Source organism: Girardinichthys multiradiatus, chromosome 23 (genome assembly GCF_021462225.1).
Source record: "Girardinichthys multiradiatus isolate DD_20200921_A chromosome 23, DD_fGirMul_XY1, whole genome shotgun sequence".
Lineage (NCBI taxonomy): Eukaryota > Metazoa > Chordata > Actinopteri > Cyprinodontiformes > Goodeidae > Girardinichthys > Girardinichthys multiradiatus.
This window is the reverse complement of record NC_061815.1, coordinates 17,777,920-17,798,678: the sequence shown is the minus strand read 5'-3', so window position 1 is coordinate 17,798,678 and position 20,759 is coordinate 17,777,920.

The following is a 20,759-nucleotide window of genomic DNA, read 5'->3' as shown; positions in this document are numbered from 1 at the left end:
GTTTAATCCCCAGCAGATGTCACTTTATTTATTCATCTGTTTTTAAATTCTCCTGTGACTGGATTTGTGCAAAAAGTATTAATACTGTTTGTCTTATTGATTGATATTCCAGAGGGTAAAATAAGCCCTCAGATGCCCTACATTGGACAGGGGTTCTGTTCTCTAATGATACATATAAATACGGCCAATTGCTTACACTTCTAGGGAAGAGCGGGAAGAAACAACACAATAGCCAAAATACAACCCATCTGAGGAAAAAACAACAAGAAACAGCACTTAACGACCCAGAATGCACTGTACCCTGGGGAGAAACCTCAATTACTGTTACACGTCCAAAAAGAAGAACTCTGGGAGAAGTGATTGCCCAGATGGAAATGGCTGTGTTTGTGCATGTGTGAGTGTTTTTTTTTTCTTTCATGGGTGTTGGCTGGAAGAGGATGGATGGAAAGGCACTCAGTTAAAAGATCTTTCAGGAACACTTTGCCTCTGTGACGTTGACGCGAGTTGTTGATTGACGTGCACTTCTCGACAGAAACCAGAGCTATCAATGTATCCGCTGCGCATTAGAGATGGCACGGTCCTCGGGGAGGGGCCTAAGTGGTAAATGATGTTGCTCGAGACACTCCCTGTCAACAGCGTGCGTGTGTCTGTGAGTACGTGAGTGCTGAGGACGGCAAAGCATTCAATCAGAGCTTTGATTGAAAAACCTTCATGTCCTTAAAGATCAGGATTGTGTATGCTGATTTATGAGGGTGTGTGTGTGTTTGTGTATAGAGAGGTGAGTCTGACGTTTTTTAGGTTTTGTTTGAAATCCAGTGAAAGGGGAAAAAAGTGAAATTAATTCTTAAACAGAATAATGAAGTTAAACTTCTGTAAAAGCAAAGCTTGGACAAATCAAAGTTTTCGGGAAGAAGGAGGAAAAGACCTTTACTGTTGAAACTTCTGTACACCCAAATTCTATCCTTTGTGGTGGGAATAGTGTCAGTCGTTCCTCATTTTTATACACAGCATACGGTGCCTTGCAACTGTATTAATGCCCTGTCAACTTTTCCAGGTTTTTCACTTAACAAATACCAATTTCTGTGTGTTTTATCGGGATTTTAAGTTACAGACCAACACAGAGTGTTAAGTGCATAAATGTTAAGTGCAAGGCAAAGGTTTTCAATATTTCTTTTACAAATTATAATCTGAAAAATGTGGAATTACATTTGTATTCTGCCCCCTTCACTCTGATACCCTCAAATGAAATCCAGTGCAGAAGTCTGAGGTTTGTGACAGAACATTGAAGAACAAAGAAGATCATAATGACCAAGTATCAGAAAGGCCATTAAGAAAGCTGTGGAGAAGTCTAAAGCACAGTGAGGTACTAAAATTATATCCCAAGCTTTGAGCATCTCACAGAGCACTGTTCAGTCCAACATGCAAAAACAGCAATATGGCACAGTGTGGCACAGATGCTCTTCCTGAGCTTGAGAAATAGTCAAAGTTTCAGTAGCTAGAATGAAAGCTTGTAGAGACAAATATTATATCAAGAGACTTGAAGCTAGTTTCAACCAAAGGTGGATGAATGCATAGGCATGCCACAATTTTCAGAATCTTATTAGTCAAAAACCATTAGAAAAACGTGTATCCATTTCTCTACACTTCGTTCTTTGTGTTGGTGTATCACATAAAATCCCAATAAAACACCATAAAGTTGATTTTGCCGTTGTGAACGAGTTCAAGGGGTAGGATTACTTTTGCTATGAACTGTAACCTTATAGCATTCATTATCCTGCTCATCCGCCGACCATTCATTTGGTCTTCTGTTGTTTATAACTTTTGAAAATAAGGAGCTAAAAATCGGATGGAGAAAGGAATCTTATTCTAGGAGCCCAATCAGCACTAGGTGGCACTCTGACTTCTCTGGGATTGGAGGCTGTTGAGTTTGTTCAGCTTTCCAAGCTTCCATAAACGTGTGTGTATTTGTCATTCAGAACAACCACTGGAAGTCAAGGGTGTGTGTTTACATGGATGAAGTTCCCATGACAAAATGTGGTCTGAACATCTTTGGGATTTGGGAATGCGCACAGAAAAGCTGCAGCCCCTACAACTTTGCTATTATTCTTTCTCTGCAAACATGTGCTTTTAATCTCTCAAAACACTTGGAGCTCCCTCTCTCTTTCTTTGCCATTTTACAATGTCATTACAAAACAATGCTCTTTGTTTTGCACATTAGCTATGAATTAGCTATCCCACCCATCCCTGTGCCTGTGCATAGAGGAGTTTCTCATGTGTGGAGCCACTCGCTGGGGCCCAGCTTTTCTCCTGTCAGTGCGAGAGCTCCTTGGCTGCTGTTATATTTCAAGCTGTTATTGTTGGCCCTCTCTCAACCCCAGTAAGATCTTTAGTCCTTTTCCCAAGCGATATAACCCCCACACACATCACACGGTATCTGACCCCTGTCTCCATGACACATGACAGGTCCACTGTGGCGAGTGTGTGTGGGCATGTGTGCGGGGACTGATAGCCTGGGTGTATGCCTTTTAATGTGGAGGTTTTTCTTTTCATGTAAATGTGCAAGGATATGGGCAGTGCAGAGTTTTGCGAGTGCACAGAGTGTATCTGGCACAGCGATTTGGTATGGAACACGCTAAAACAATAAGGTATGCTTGACATAAGTTCAAAGTCGCACAGACAACCCGCTATGATCTCAAGCCACACACACAGATGTTCTTAATGGGACTAAAGTAGCATTCAAATTCCTGCGGATAACCAGTCTGTTTATTTTTCTTTCTAAAGCGGAGCGGATCGACACATTCCCTGGTGGAAAAAAAAAGGGGGAAGAGTGTAAAGAAAATTGTGTGAGGGCTGATGAGAAGGTTTGCACCACAGTTTGAACCTCCAGAGTTAATTTGCCAATATTGCTAAAGCATGAAACCTTAGGGGTTGATTTAAGGGTGGCAGTAATGCAGTGTGTAATGGAAGTTAATGCTGGCATGTGACTCTTTAAAAGTCAAAAAGTGGCTGGTGTCTCATTCCATGACGCGAAGGGAGTGAGTTTGACATAAGTGTGTCGGCTTATATTTATGAGCCAGGGGGTTGTTGCGTTAAATTCTTTCATTTTATACACAGAGCCTATCAACACGCACACACTGAGGGAAAACTGCACAGGTACGCTCATGTCCATTGGAGCATCTGCTCTTTTACAGCCAGATTGAATTAGCAATTACAGAGAGTAAAAAACCAGAACAAAACATCTGGAGCTGGAAGCAGCAGAGGTTATAAATCTGTGCATGAGGGGGGTATGAAAATGAGCCAAAGTGAGAATCTCAAGGACAGTGTCTCTGCTTGGCCCATTAACATGCCAGGGGTGTCAAAAAGGACCCGAGGCAATGGAAGAAATGGGACAGAGCAGAGGGCTTTAGAGGGCATGCAGAACAAAGGTGAATAGAGAGGTAAAGTGTTTCAGGGAGGAAGCAGGTAACCATCTCTACAGTGCCTTGCAAAATCATTGGACTTTTTCTCATTTTGTAAAGTTACAACCACAAAGTTCAATATAATTTAGTAGGATTTTATTTGATGGACCATCACAAAGCAGTGCATAACTGTGAAGTGGAAAGAAAATAACATGGTTTTCAATTTTGTACAAATTTCAAATAAATCTTTACAAAGATTTAAAGTGTTGTGTATATTTGTATTCAATCCCCTTTAATCTGATGTCACACATTTATCTGGAAGTTTATTGTTTTTGTAGTGTGCGTTTCATTTGCATATTTGTTTTTCTCGATAACTGACTACAATCTGATGAAAAGCACCTGCAGAAACTGGACCACCAATCAAGAAGCAGCAAACTGAGCATGGAGTTTCTTTTACTTTATTTTTTTATTAAAACCGTGTCCTGTCTGGCAGAGTAGCGCAAAGAACTGTTGTCTGAGTGCCAAGAAGAAGCCCAACAGATTTACTTTCAAAAGTGGAGCATTACAGCTAATGCTTTAAATCTCTGCTCGATATTTATATTAAGAAACTTTATTAGAAACTGCTTTGGGATTATTTCAATTGTTACGGACATGGAGACAGAAACAAAAAGGAAAAAATAAGAACCACGAAAGAGAGAGAGGTGGGGCAAAAAGGAAAAAGGGAGAGAAGGAGAAAAGAATGGAGGAGAGAAAGAAGGATAAAGAGATTACAAGATAACACCCTACTTGCTTCTACATCTACAGAAACGTGTATTATAACAGTTTTTTTTTTTTTACCAACAAGTGCACGGTACTTATGAATGCAAGATGTATTAAGTGGTAATTGTGGCTCTATATAGAAAACTTGTGTATCTGTTAACACCTGAATCTAAACACCTGTTAGTCTGAGTGTGAGCGCACTTGTGTATACAAGGTTTCTCCATAAAAATATGCAATAGTGAGTGTGGAGTCACAGACCTGCCCCCTTGGACTTGGGACAGATACAGAGGAGATCCGAGCCATAGACATCCAAAGGCCCCCCAGAGCACAGGAACCCCAGGAGAACCATCGCCAGGACTACCGCAACTCCCTAGAGAAGAGCAAGGGAGAGTCCCAGGGGAATCACCCAGCAGCCACAGAGCAGAAGCCCCAGGGAGCTGTAGCGACAAGCCCACAGGCCCCGCGGGTAGCCATCTACGCCCAAGCAGATCCAGCCATGGACCCAGAGACCCAAGACCTCGGGTCATATCACCCCCCAAGCAGAGGCCCGACAGAGCCCAGGCCCTGAAAAGCAGCCACCAGGAGTGAGCCGGCACACACCAAAGCACCCAGCCCCGGACACCGAGAACCACAAGTACACCAGCGGGCAGAGACTCCAACCACCAGCAGGTAGTGTGGCGGGGAGAAAATAGGCCCCACATTTGATGGGGGGCCTAAACTGATCCAGGAGAGGGAGCAGTCCAAGACCTAACCTGACTCAAAAAACAGGCACACAGCCACAATCACACATTCCCACCCTTATGCGTAGACATAAAAACACTCATACCCACACACCCAACGTAAAGACAAAAAATAATGGACGTCATACACTCACTCACACTGCCCATACATACTCTATACTCCCAGGTCCAGGTGCCGATACCAGCCCCCGGCAACCAGCCCCCCGGACCCAGGAGGAGGTCCTCTTCCCTCCAGGGGTGGAGACAGGCAGACTGCCCCAGCACCAGCCCAGAATAATGCCAGCACCATCCGAACCCGAGCGAACCCGGCCCAGAACCCAACCTCGGTGCCCAACGACCCCCATGTGCAAAAGAGGGGTCTATATGGTCCAAACTAGCCCGCCAACCAGAGCCGCCACAGGATGAAACAGTCCCAACCCCCCAATAACGTCTGATCTCGCATGGACCAAAGCATGGAGCTTCTCAAAGAGGACAAATCATGCAAAAACCCACTTTTTTTGTCCTTAAATACATTTGTTGTGTACTTGGAGTCTGTAGGAATGCAGAAAAGTTTAATTTAATCTCTCCAGGTGCTGGGGAAATATCTTTATATTCTGTTGGGGTGATATTTTTCAGTACGTTCAGTTTTCTATATCCTCTTATTACATTTTTTGAACAGTAAAACTGTGTTACATCACAGTATTTGCTGCGGAAAAGCTAAACAAAGTCATGGACTTCCGGCTGATCAATTTCACGAATCCACCATTTTTATTTCTCGCTGCGCTTTTGTAGCCCAAGCTCAAGTATGTCGAAGCTAAAAGTGGATAAGTCTAAATGTTTGGTTGTTGGGTGCATGTCTCCCAGCATCAGAACCTCTTTGAAGTGACTGGTAAATTTTATTTTCATGCAAATGTTCCCACATCAGTGGGAAAATTCCTATTTCCCCACTTCAAGGACAAGTGCCTTCAGCAACCTCAGCCATTATCAAGAAGGATTTGCTGAAAGACTTCATCTGTTTAACACGTCGGTTCCTTCTGTCTATGGAAACTATGAACACAGCAAAGCAGTAAGCTGCAAATAACACTAAAATGACAACAAATTTTATTTTAGACATTAATTTATTGTGCGTTGAAAAAACTTCCTGGCCATTGTTTTGATAACAATAGCATGATGCCTTCTGGTTATGTTAGTGCTGTGTGCTGCTTTTAGCTCCTTTAGGACATGACCGTACTGCATGTTTTGAATATTATTATTACATAAACGGTTTTGCATTGTTTTTGCCATTTTTGTCCTGTTTCTGCATGGATAGATAATTGTATCTCTATTATCAAACAAAAAAAATTGCCGAACGGGGTGAAGTGGAACACTCTTCGACCTGGAGGGTGGCGGGGTGTGAAGTGCCTCAATAGCATTTAAAAAGACCGCGCCAAAATGCACCTCAGAACAGGGGTAAAAGAGGGGCCTGTGGAGCCACAATAACAAGGAATTCAGGATGACTTAAGATGTACAATGACCATGTGAAATTGTTAGGACTGCCTTTTACATGGACCTGATACTAGTAAGACTTTAAGGGAATTTTAGACGTTTGTTTATAATTCTTGTTTTATTTTAGCAAATTTTATTGGTATGTTAGCTGTCTTTTTTAGCTGATTTTACTTCTTTTATAATTTTATTGTTATAAATAATTACTCCTTTCAAAGCATCTTTCCTTGGTTGCCATTTTGCCTTCTCCCCGTTTTTAAAAGAAACCTTAATACCAGTCCCTATATGCCAATATAAACCCCAATGCAACCAATTGCATTCAGAATTCACCTAATTAGTTTAAAGAGTCTACCTATATCTAATTCAATCTGACAGCTGCTCTGTGAAGGCCTCAGACGTTTGTCGGGGAGAACATCAATAAACAACTTGTTTACCCATTCTTGCACAAAAGAATGGGTAAAATGAGTCTCCAGGAATTCAAAGCTGGTGGAAGCATAGACTGAAGGCCTGTAGCTGTAAATGCAGCAAAAGTTGGACCAATATGACAAATCAGGTTGAATATAAATGCATGCCACACCGTTCAGATTTTATTTGTAAAATGGAAAATGGTGAAATGGAAAACTGTGTAATTTCCTTTCTTCGTCATAGTTATGCACTTCTTTGTTCTGAGCTATCACATAAACCCCAATAAAATATATTGACTTTTGAGGTTGCATTGTAACAAAATATGAAAAATGTCTAGTATGAATACTTTTGCAAGGCACTGTAAAAGGGCAAAATGCTGTGATTATAATAAGAGAATTTAGCCTTCTTACATAAGCTGACCTCAACCAACAGTGAGAAAACTGTGGAAAAATAAAAGAGAAGTTATGAAATAAGACCTAGAGGGTTTTGGCAAAAATGTTTTGAGTTGTGTGGGTGCAAGAAGTACGAAAATGAGGCCAAAGATTACCGACTTATGTCTTTGCACGTTAAGGACGCTGAATGTGGTGGGTGTTCGTGGATGTACTTATGTGCAGATTTGTTCAAGTTCACATAAATGCGAGCTTGGAAGGCCACAGTATCATTACCATATCTGTTTTTGCTATTATTGGCACAATAAATTACATAGCCAATTTGTTTGCGCTGTCGTTGTAGTAATACAATCAAATTATCCCATGTTAGGGAAATGATTATGTACGGAGCGGAACCCATCAGGGAATCACAAGGCAATCAGTGAAGTAAGACAGAGCTAAAATGTTAACGAGCTGCACATCAACTGTTCCAGATCTGCTTATGTCATATGAAAACAAACAAAAATGAATAAAACCTCCCAACTCAGGATGAAAGAAAAAAAATCAACAGCCAGAAATGCTGTACCCACTAATCAGTCTAAGAGGAGTAAGTCAATGCAAAACCACATCAGCCTGGCAGAGCTGTCTGAATAAGCGCAGAAAGGGGGAACAGTCATAATTGAAAGCGTCCAACACGTGCAAAGCGAGAAGTGCATGGAATGAAGGACAATATCAAATGAGCATTATCAATTAAAAGCCAAAAAACAGTGTTTACAATCCCACTTTGCGGCGAAACACTCGGTGGATGTTTCAAATAGGTCAAGGTTGAAGTGAAAACAAAAGTTGGTCGATTAGCAGGCGAGGTGCAACGCTCCTAATTTGTATGCTAATCTGGCAGATCATCATATCATGTAGGTGCCTGCTTGCGATTCTACATCTGCACGCACCCATTTAATTATCCAAACACAATTCACAAAAGTCACTGGAAACAAACCAAACCAAAATAAAGTAATTTGCATATATTTAAAAGAGCAGATAAACTCCCTCGGGGTTGGTTAATATTTCAGAGGCATAATAATAATATGCAAAATCATTTACATTTTTTTTTCCCGGCACCAAAACAAAGTAGCATTGTGGATGTAATTAGGGTGTTTTAGAGTTGAATCACCCTGGCAAATGACCATGTTTTTCTCTCTGGGCGACCACTGGGTGTATGTATGTATGGAAGACTCCCTCCTCCTCCTGCAAAAATGTGTGTGTGCCTGCGTTGTATTGTCAGCGCTCGTCCAAGTCCACACAGTCTCAGAAAAGGATTGATTAAAGAGAGAGTGTCTGTCTCAGAGCAGTTAATGAGGTTTAGTCCCTTGAGTTGCAAGGTTTCGGGTTCGTACGCGTGCGCGCACGTGTGTTTGCGTGTGAGCACGCAGACCTCGTGGAAAGCGTTGTTAATTGGCTAAGACTTACTTTCAGCAGGGGGATAGACAAGGGCACAGTGCCTCCACGTTTTGTGGAGCCTCATTTGCAGAACACGGCAATACATTTACTTTCTATAATAAATATTATTTTGACAGAATGATGACTCAGGAACATGTTGACATGAAGAAGTATTGGTTTAATTAAACTTTGAGTTTTGTTACATTTATTCTGATTTGCATATACAACATTTCTGTTTCAATGATTTATAAAGGGAAAAATGCAATTTTTTGTGCCACTAGTGGCCTTTATTTTTTATTTTTTTTACATTGACTAACAGGAAATGGGGTAGAGAGAGAGGGGAAGACATGCAGCAAAGGTCAACAGGCTGGGACTGAAACCCGTGACTGCACTTTTTTCACAAAAGTGTACATTGATGGAAGAAGAATATACAGGTCCTTCTCAAAATATTAGCATATTGTGATAAAGTTCATTATTTTCCATAATGTCATGATGAAAATTTAACATTCATATATTTTAGATTCATTGCACACTAACTGAAATATTTCAGGTCTTTTATTGTCTTAATACGGATGATTTTGGCATACAGCTCATGAAAACCCAAAATTCCTATCTCACAAAATTAGCATATCATTAAAAGGGTCTCTAAACGAGCTATGAACCTAATCATCTGAATCAACGAGTTAACTCTAAACACCTGCAAAAGATTCCTGAGGCCTTTAAAACTCCCAGCCTGGTTCATCACTTAAAACCCCAATCATGGGTAAGACTGTCGACCTGACTGCTGTCCAGAAGACCACTATTGACACCCTCAAGCAAGAGGGTAAGACACAGAAAGAAATTTCTGAACGAATAGGCTGTTCCCAGAGTGCTGTATCAAGGCACCTCAGTGGGAAGTCTGTGGGAAGGAAAAAGTGTGGCAGAAAACGCTGCACAACGAGAAGAGGTGACTGGACCCTGAGGAAGATTGTGGAGAAGGGCCGATTCCAGACCTTGGGGGACCTGCGGAAGCAGTGGACTGAGTCTGAAGTAGAAACATCCAGAGCCACCGTGCACAGGCGTGTGCAGGAAATGGGCTACAGGTGCCGCATTCCCCAGGTCAAGCCACTTTTGAACCAGAAACAGCGGCAGAAGCGCCTGACCTGGGCTACAGAGAAGCAGCACTGGACTGTTGCTCAGTGGTCCAAAGTACTTTTTTCGGATGAAAGCAAATTCTGCATGTCATTCTGAAATCAAGGTGCCAGAGTCTGGAGGAAGACTGGGGAGAAGGAAATGCCAAAATGCCAGAAGTCCAGTGTCAAGTACCCACAGTCAGTGATGGTCTGGGGTGCCGTGTCAGCTGCTGGTGTTGGTCCACTGTGTTTTATCAAGGGCAGGGTCAATGCAGCTAGCTATCAGGAGATTTTGGAGCACTTCATGCTTCCATCTGCTGAAAAGCTTTATGGAGATGAAGATTTCATTTTTCAGCACGACCTGGCACCTGCTCACAGTGCCAAAACCACTGGTAAATGGTTTACTGACCATGGTATCACTGTGCTCAATTGGCCTGCCAACTCTCCTGACCTGAACCCCGTAGAGAATCTGTGGGATATTGTGAAGAGAACGTTGAGAGACTCAAGACCCAACACTCTGGATGAGCTAAAGGCCGCTATCGAAGCATCCTGGGCCTCCATAAGACCTCAGCAGTGCCACAGGCTGATTGTCTCCATGCCACGCCGCATTGAAGCAGTCATTTCTGCAAAAGGATTCCCGACCAAGTATTGAGTGCATAACTGTACATGATTATTTGAAGGTTGACGTTTTTTGTATTAAAAACACTTTTCTTTTATTGGTCAGATGAAATATGCTAATTTTGTGAGATAGAATTTTGGGTTTTCATGAGCTGTATGCCAAAATCATCCGTATTAAGACAATAAAAGACCTGAAATATTTCAGTTAGTGTGCAATGAATCTAAAATATATGAATGTTAAATTTTATCACAATATGCTAATATTTTGAGAAGGACCTGTACAGCTGCGTAATGAAGTGTGGATGTCCACTAAAACATATAAATTAAAAAAAAGTTTTTTAAAAGTGTACTGAAGAAAATCTGCTAATTCTGCTTTGTGTGTAAGTGGGTTGATAACAAAACAAGACGTGCAAATATTTTGCTGATCAGCTGGTCTTAGGAAATGTTATTGGCAGCACACAAACATTTTAGAAGGAAGTATTTGACTAGAAACATGCAAAGAAAGAGGAAAAACAGCTAGAATAATAGACAGACTCAAACAAATTCAGATCAGTTGCTTTCTGCTGCCTTGTGTTATGTCACCAGAGACGTGTGAGCCTGGAAACTTGTTTTTAGGAGGGTCAGTTTTATCTTGTTTAAATCATATTTTAGGAAAAAAAACTGTAACAGGTTTTTCCACAGGTGACAAACTATGTCTAAAATAAGTGTCCGGCAAGAAGCTTTAAGTGTTTGGAGTCGTCTGAATGTTATCAGAAAATGTGAATGAATTCCACTTAATTTGGTCTCTGGAAACAAAAAGAAGAGGAAGAAAGGAAAGGGAAAATGAAATGAAAGATCCTCAAATAGATAGCAAAAAAAAAAGAGGAGAAAACTGTTCAGGATGGATTCATCCTCACCTGGTCTCCATCCCGCCCTGTCCATCTACATGTATATGCAGACCTGTGTGTTCCTCTGCAGTGCAACATGCCGCTCATCTCCAACAGCAGGAAGCACTAATGCTTTCATGTGGAGCACAGCCCAAAGTAGAGCAAGATCACAATGTGTGTGTGTGTGTGTGTGCGCGTGCGTGTGTGTAAAACCCAGGCTTTTCCCCCCTTGGGACCAGCACAAACACGCTTCCCATCTTTCCTTTGAGTTTCACATTCAAAGGTTCCACTCGTTCAGCTGTCAGTCATTCTCTCAGCCAATCAAGGCCCCTCATTCGCAGTCTGTTTATAGATCAAGGGTGGATTTAGCGTATGTATGTTGATGTGACTGGAATTTTCACCATGACTAATACTGATACTGTAAATATTCATATTTTTATACACATCAGCTATGCTGTCAATCAAGATCAACATTACAGCGCTGTATTGTGGTTGCACTGAAAGGCCTCTAATAACAATAATTACTGCAGGTCCTGGAAACCCTATTGCTGGCAATACAAGGATTCTAGAAATGCCATTTGGACAATGAGGGAAAAGGTCTTTAAAGCAAACAAATTAGAAGTTCATTGAGGAAAAAAATGTATATATTTGTTTAAAAGCTATAAGGATTAAAATAAAAAAAAACATTGCATGTTGGTTGGTTAGGCTTGGTGTTTGTGTGCATATATTATGTACATTTAAGACTAAGTACAGCATAGAGGCATTAACAACTGTACAAGGGTGAAAGCAACCCAGATATTATATATAAAACTCCCCTGGTAAAGTAAGTATAACCCTTGAACGTTTCCATATTTTGCGACATTACAGCCGCAAACTGTAGTGTTTATCGTTTTTTTATGTGCAATGAAGCACATAAGGGTGAAGTGGAAGGAAAAGCTTCCTTTATTGTGACACTGATTAACATCCATTACAACCAATTGCTTTTAGAAGTCACCTACTTAGTACTTTAATTTGACCCTAAGAATAAACTCATCTGTTCGGTGAAAGCCTCAGAGGTTTGTTAGAGAACAACATCATGAAGGCCAAGGAACACAGCAGACAGGCCAGATAGAAAGTTGTTAGGAAGTTTAAACAGAGTGTGGTTATAAAACAACATCCCACCTTTGAAGATCTCCAAGAGCACTACTCAATCCATCATGTGAAAATGGAAAAACTATGGTACAACTGCTAACCACCCAAGAAATGGTTATTCGCTTAAACTGCCTGGGTGGGAGAGGAGAGCATTAATTAATGAAGCAACCATAAGGTAGCTCCACCGATCCACAGCTATGGGGGGGAAGAATATGTTGACAATTAGTTGTGGACTCTACATATCTCCTGTTATGTAGGGTTATGAAAAGAAAGCTATAAAAGATGCCATTTGCTGCAAAGCATGATGGAGACACAGCAAACTGATCAGATTAGACTGAAGTTGAACATTTTGAACTACATGCAAAATGGTTAGTTTGGAAGAAAACTAAGACAGGCCATCATCCTAAACAGACCCTCTCTATAGAGAAACATGGTGGCAGGTGGCTGGGGCAACGAAAACTGGTCAGAGTTGACGGGAAGATGGACAGAGCTAAATCCAAGGTAATTTTTGAAAAAAACCTGTTAGGGGCTGCAAAAGTCTTTAACCAACCCTGAAATACAGCAAGGGCAACAGTGGGGTGGTTTAGATTAAAGGATATTCATGGTCCAGTCAAAGAGAATCTATAGCAAGACTTGAACATTTATGTTTTCCCAATCTGAGCTATTTTGCTAAGAATGGGAAATACTTTCAGTCTGTACATGTTCCAAGCTGAAACCACCCTGAAAGTTGTTTCCACAAAGTATTGAATAAAGTTTAAATCCAAATGCAATTCACATTTTTTTTTTTTGCAAAAAAAAACAAAAAACATTTATCATTTTCCTTTCACTTCAAAATCATGTGCTACTTTTTTGGTCTGTCACCAAATATCTAGGTAAAATACATTTGAGTTTGTGGTTTAAATGCGACAAAATTTGAAAATGGTCAAAGGGAATGAATACCTTTTTAAAGGCCCAAATAATAGAAAACTGAGAAGGAAAAAGAGTTGCAGCAGCACAGAATGAGAGAAGCAAACAGCCGGAGCATCAGGTGACAACAGGCGTTATCAGACCTCACCTCGGATTGCAATCTATTATGATTGAACAATAGTTTTCTGCAGACCATGCTAACGACCTGTGTGTGACAGCAACAGGGGAAATTAACCCAGTCTGCTCTGTTCCAGAAGGAAACCTGACAAAAGGGGAGAACAAGAGGAAATAATTATTTGCACACCTGTTATTTGGCGATATACAGCTGCCACATGCTCATACCTGCACAGTGAAGTGAAAGGAAACTGTAGTGCCACCAACAGAGGGCAGCAGAGAGCTTCAGAGCTAACATATTCCTCTGAGGTCAGTCCAAGCACCTCTGTTTTGGACTCATACTGGCTGATCTGCATATCACCCAACACGCAACACACCCTTTTAAGTGATATAGTTTCCTTTCAAGTGGTTGTGAACTACATGTGAAGTAAGATGGCTTCACTGGAGTTGTCACAGGGCGACAGTTGTTCGTGTCTGTGAAACTTTTTCCATGTTTCCCAGCCGAAACAAGGTGGAGGTGGTGTTTGAACTGCGGGGGCACTGGTAATGGCGGAGCGAGTGTTCCCCAGCACGTCTCAGCAAGAAACCAGCCCGATCTATTCACACTACACGCAGAGCCGTGGCCTCCAGGCTTGAGTTCCTGCTTCAGTAATGACTCTGTTCCCCTGTGGAATGTAGAACATAGTCTTTCCTCAAATGAGGGAAGCGCGCAGTCTCTCATAAACACACGCCAGAGCAAAATGCATGAAACACACACAAGGCTGTAAACATAAACAGACTACGAAAAAGGAGAAAAGAAAAAAACAAAAGCCTGTGCACACTTGCCCACACACTAAACAGCCGCTCTCACCTGCATCTCCACAGATTCAGAGACATTGATTGGGCCCCTCTCTCTCTCTCTGGGTTGGCTCGTCTCTTTCCTGATCAATCAGTGAGTTTATAGACCACAATGTGTGGCAGCCTGCATTGCTCTTTCCCCCCTCTTCGTTACTGATCAGAGAAAATCCCACTCTAAGCAAGTGCAATGCACATTCATACAATTTTAATGACTCTTAAATTAACCATCATATTTTTTTTGCCCCACTCCTTCACTGACTAAATCACTTAATATGCATCAGCACCGGCCTCACTTGTGGGCTTCGCCGTGACAGTTTTATAATTCCTGCGCAACGGGCATTGTGTTTATTTATGAGCGTGTAGGCTTTTTTGGCTGATAAATAGCACAATTAAACAGTGCTCAGACACTCGAGCAGGCGATTCAGGCTGTCGACAGATTTTTAGTGTCCTCTTCCTTGGCTAACGATGAAGGTAAATAATGCCTTAACGAGGTTGCTGGAGCAGTTGTTTGAGGATTCATTTTATCTTTTGCTTTGAGCCGCAGTGGTTGAATAGAAACACAAAAGCGACGCTCGCTGCTTGAATTTCACACTTTCAACATAATTTAAGAGCTTGTTAACAAATTCCTTTACAGGTTTCGCCAAGGTTACAGCTGAGCATTGAGATGATTTTTCCAGAATTATGTTGGCACTGAGCAGACTATTAATTTTTGTGAAGGTCCATGTTACAGTTCTTTGCAAAAGTACTCCCACCAATTGTTTTTCACATTTTGTCACTAACAACTACTGTCTTCCATGTATTTTGTTGGGATTTTATGTGAGTGCATTGCCTAATAGTGCTCTTATAAGTAGATTAATCCACCTGAGCTGTAGATCTCTGCAGATCCTCCAGACTTACTATGGGCTTCTTGAATGCTTTCTGATTAAGGCTATCCTTGTCTAGCCTGCCAGTTTGGATTATAAAGGTCAGCAACCTTTATAATCCATCGCCAGGCTTAGGCTCAAGCTTAACAAAATTTGTCTTTGTAAAATGTTTTTTACTTCATCATGAATAAAAACAAAACAGGTGATTTTTAATTTATTTTTAGGTTTTATTACAAAAAGCTTCAGACTTTTAAAAGCACCAAAAATGTACAATTTCTTGGGGCCGAGTCCTTTCCATTTTTATGGAAAACAAAATAAATGCAGGTACAAAAAAAAAAAAACATCATGGGCCAAATTTGCTGATAGAAAAAGACAGCAAAAAAATCTTTGTATCCCAAGTATAAAACTCTTTGAGATTCTGTGGAGAAATTGCATAAATATAGAGAACAGAACTGTTAAAAACATTAATCCTATTGCCTTTATGTTTGAAAGCTTTGCTTGTTTCTCTATCCTTCTTTGTCATGCTAGTAGGAGGAATAGTAAAGGGGCCAGGGAGGCACATGCAGCTCTGGAACCACGGTTTGCAGACCCCTGGTTGAGGTGGACGACCACATTTTGGAAGCCTTGAAGTTGTGCTTAACGGAAAACAGTGCTTTCAACTTCTGATGTCTTCAAATTACAGCTACATTTAAAGATTAAGTTTAACACAGGTGAACTATTAGGTGTTTGTTGCTAAAAGCAATTGGTTGTGCTGGATTCTGTTCGGCCCCTTTACTCTGTTTGTATCAGAGTAAAGGAGTCTGAATTCAAATGCATGATCCGATTTTTATATTTCTATTAGTAAAAAAAAAAAAAAAAATATCAGCATCATTTTCCTTCTACAATTATGCTACACTTTGTGTTAACGTAAAATCTCCATAAAATAAATTTGTGATTTTAGCATGAGAAAATGAGAAAACTTTCAAGGAGCATGCATAGTTTAGCAAAGTATATCACTGTGCAGTATTTGTAGATTTTTACTGTCTATTTCTGCTCATTTCCTACTCATGCAACATGATTGTGGTGCTAGGTCAAATAAGACAGGCAACAACGGCGCTAAGCTCTCTGGGTTCCACAGAAAGAGAATCTTCCGACTTCCTGTATGCATTATTTAAGGGCCCCCATTGGCTGCTGTAAGTTTTGTGATGAAAGCAGCCTGACGCAACGCCCGGCAACTGTGTTTTACAGTATTGTTTTACAAACTATTGTAAGGCATGGTTAGAACAAGGGAGAGTATTAGCCAGGCCTTGGGAGGAGGGTAGCTTTATGAGCCCTCTGAGGCTGACCGGGCAGCGCCTTGGCTCCTGTGCAGTTAAGCACTCGGCTACGGCGCTACAAGCTGCCCCTACATTTACAGAATGCCCTTGGACCGAGGATGTGTGTGTGATTGAGGCGGCTTGCATGCTCATGGGCTAATGAGTGCATGTGTTAATGCCTGTGTGTGTTTTTCTGCACACATTTCTGTGTGTGTGCATGGACGGGATGTTGTTGGGTTGAGTCAGTCTCCAGAGGGAAGGAGAAGGACAAATGCTCCTTAAAAATAGCCCCTGGGCAGCTGGTGTACACAGTCTATCAGCAGTCCGTCCCTGGGGCCAAGGAGGGAGGGAGGGGGAGATGGAGAGAAAAATGGGGAGCGAGAAAGAGACAGCGGATGGATGTGAGAAGAAGAAATGTGGTAAAATAGGGGGGAATTGGAAGTGGAATGCAAAGAGGGAAAGATTATGGAAAAAATGTAATGTGTTTGAGGATGAAAAAGAGAAAGAAATAAGATATTTTTAAAAATCCAGATTGAAAAGGTGAAAAAAAGACAGCAAACTAGTCAGCAAAATCTAGAAGATGAGGAGTGCTTCCAAGTCCCAGTTGTGAATGCTCCAGAGGTCAGAGTAAGGGATATGGTTTTAGAGAGAGCAGATTCATCCCCAGTCATCTTCAGTTACTAATATACCAGAGTGTGCTGCGCTAAATCGCTCCCAGTCGGCAGGAGGAGAGATCCCTGAGACCCACTGAGACCCTTTATGGAAATAACTATCCCATTTGCTCTCAATAACTTGCTGCAACACTGTGCATGTGTTGTGAGAGGGGAGTGGGAGGTGTGTGTGTCTGTGTGTCTCATAAGTATACGTTTGAATAAAAGGTGCTCACCGAGCATTTGCGTGCGTCATTTTAATGGATGTGCACATCATGTGTGAGATGGTTTTTACAACTGCTCAATCTAGTGGGAGCAACAAAGTCATCACGCTATTAGATATTAATGCAGCTGGAATGGATTTTTATAGGACTGCAACAGGAAAACGCTCACAAAATTTAGATTCAACCTAAAAATAAGCAAAAGTCTCCCAAAAGAAATTCCAGGTGGAGTGAAGTTTGATGCTGGGGAGGAAATGTGGGTGTTTTCCAACTTTAAATGAGAAATAAAGAGCTGGGAGTCATGCTATAGATGCCTGAAGGATCCCACTCACTTGCAGCATCATCAACACACCAATTAGAGCCTGAGACTGGGGAAGGATCAATGCGGTGCTCAAATCGTGTGTATGTGTGTGGGTGGCGTGCATGTGAGCAGGGATAGATGTGTTTCGTTAGCTCCTCCACAGAGCTAATTGAGCTGTTTCTCCTCAACAGTTGGGAGCTGTTAGGCTGCGGACAGATGCCCTTGGGCACAAGGTGTGTGTGTGTTTTCCCATCAGTTTTTGTACATCTGTGTGTTTGCCCCTGCAAGCATGTGTTCCATCCTGCCATAGTGACTGTGAGAGTTTGTTGGTGCATGCCCAAATAAAAACTTGTGTGTGTGTGCGCGAGTGAGTGAGTGCATGTCACACAGGCCGTTGGTCTGTCAGTGGCATATTTAGTGGTCTCCAAGCGTCATTAGTACCCTGACTGTCACATCGAGCGGTCTGCTTGAGCTCTTTATAAAACTTTGTTTAGAATACTCCGGCCACATGTGCGCCACTGCGACTGATGAGCCCTGAGCGGGTGCTGATGGAGTTTGTCCGTTTGTGTGTGTGTGTGTGTGTGTGTGGAAGTGGGGTGGTGATGGAGCGAAGCCATCCTGACAGAGATGTTACCCAGCAGCAGGGTCCTGCGCCCAGCCCCCTCGTAAAAACACATACACACAGACAGAGTCGCACTCTACTCAAACAGCCTGCCTCTCAGTGTCATAGTTCAGGTTGCGTTTAAGTTTAGAGAAGAAGTTATACTGTGTTTATTTCAGGAAAAGAACCTGACACTTGCACACAGAAAATGCAGCTCAAATAAATGTTGAAATGGAATGATACCAATTTGATATATTTTTTTCATTTATTCATTCATTTGCTTTCCACTGAAGCCAAATTCCTTGTTTGTGCAGTAATTTTCATGACTGTTTGGACTTCTTACTATAGGTGTTTTAATCCCTAATCAAAATGGTTTGGCATTTGTGTTTTATAATTTTTTATTGATGTATCACTAATTTCTTAAAGTTAATATGTCTTTCCTTTGTTCTTCCTTCTTTTTTTTCTTCATGTAACTACATTGACGAAGTCAGAAACTTTTGGACCCCTTTAAAGAAAGGTGAACTTCTGTTCCCACTGTCAGGTAAACAGAACAAGATCAAATGCAGTCATGGGCTCAGGGTCCCACTGGAGACTGTTTGTCCCAACCTACTCCCTGTAAAAAAAAAAAAAAAAAAACTTTTTGTACTCATGAACTTACCAGAATCAGAATCAGCTTTATTGCCAAGTTCGTACATACAAACAAGGAATTTGACTCCAGGACACTTTGCTCTCTAGTTTTTGTTTTTTGCATTAAAGAGTATACATATATACAAATATACAAATATATAAATAAAAAGCTGCATTTGCAAAATCTGTATGCTGTTGTTTGGTACTCTATTAAATGTTCAACAGAGAAACAGCCTGGGGGAAGAAACTGTCTCTGTGGCGGCTGGTTTTAGTGAACAGTGCTCTGTAGCGACGGCCTGAAGGTAAAACTCTAAACAGTTTATGTGCAGGGTGTGTGGGGTCTGCAGACATTTTTGCAGCTCTACCATTGCTAATCAATGAGATTCAATAAGTTTAACATTTAATTTAATTTAAATATACATTTTCTTTTAATTTTCTGAAGATGTGATATCACAGTCTATATTCATTTATGCTAGTTCTGATTAGGTCTGTTAACTTTAATGAAGTATGATGTGGACCCAAATGCAAAGATAAGGCATAGAGGATCATTATGAAATCTGATACTGATGATCGCAGGAAACAGCCGAGTTGGATACAAGTTGAAAACATCAGAAGTGGATCTGGCAAATAAGTGATTGAACCGAGAAGTATTTTTGCTGGAGAGGATGATTGCTGGAAAGCAACATTGGTGGGTTCAATACACTGAATACATTACAGCTATGAGGAAAGCAGAACTACGGAAGCTAAATCTAAATAAGAGATACAAATGTAAGAAGAAACAATGTAAAAATAACAAAACACTAGACATGACAAACACAACTCAGAGTCCTACACATTGCCATAAGACTATGAGGCCTGATCAAACCAATATAACAGTGACTGGTGGATAAGATTTAGTAATACATGACCACATTTTACTACAGTACCCTACAGGTAAATTATAGAAATTTACTTTGAATCACCGGTTGTTATAGCAGGTATAAAACATCCCCAAAGCAGGTATTAATTGAAAGATTGGTCAGTTCAAAATGTACCGAGGGCGATTCTTTTATGCATGGAAAAAACAACTCATCCAAAGCTGTAAAGGTGAGGAGTGGCGACCCTCACCCACAGTCTTGTATGTGCAGGTGACAAATACCTTGAAACCTTATTTGTTTTTGTTGCCAACAATGTATATTATGAATATGGATTAATTTGTTCCTCAGACATTTATTGTGTTTCTACCCTCCAGTTTATCTTTGGTTATTAAAGCACAGTTATTATTTTTTCTGTCCTCATGAAAATATATTTTCTGTGTCACTGAGCTCAGTAATGTTATTTAAGTAAAGTAGGATTTTTCATGTAAAACACACTTCAAACAATGCGGTTTAAATGTGAAATAATTAAATCACAGCACCACTGAACCTTGTGTGTTTAAAAGCATTAGCTTTTAACAAAATTGTAAATATTAAAAGTAAAAGTGTTGTGCATGAAAAGCATTTATAGCACACAAATCTTAAGCAGAATTCAAAGATGAGCTTTTCGAGGGGATGTGTAACAAAATTTATATGTCCTTACCACCTTAAAACCATGAATAAAGCAAATTAAAATTAAGTTTTCATAATCTCAGTCTCAATTTTCCAATAATTGCATATACAGTTTTTGAGTATTAATTTATCTGATTTACAATTTTAGTTACCATAAGCCTCTCAGCAAAGTAACTCTTAACCTTCCAACCATTTTATTTGTTCCACCTTGCTTTCTTTTTTTTGAAAAGATGTTTATGTCTACCAAACATTTCTACTGTTACTGTTTTTACATTTTTCTTTCTTTAATTTGTTTATATTCGGAGTACATTTTTCAATAAGTTAACGTTTTTTGTTGCTTAAACTTGCTAACTGTATATTTGATTGCATGTTCGTTTTTTTGTTTTGTTTTTTCAAATAGCAGTGACTTCTATTGATGCAAACCACATGCTGGTCTTGTTTGATTGCTTCCACTGCAATTGTAATTAATAATTTCACAACATTTTTTCTCCCTAAATTGCAAATCAAGGAACCTGAAAAATAGCAT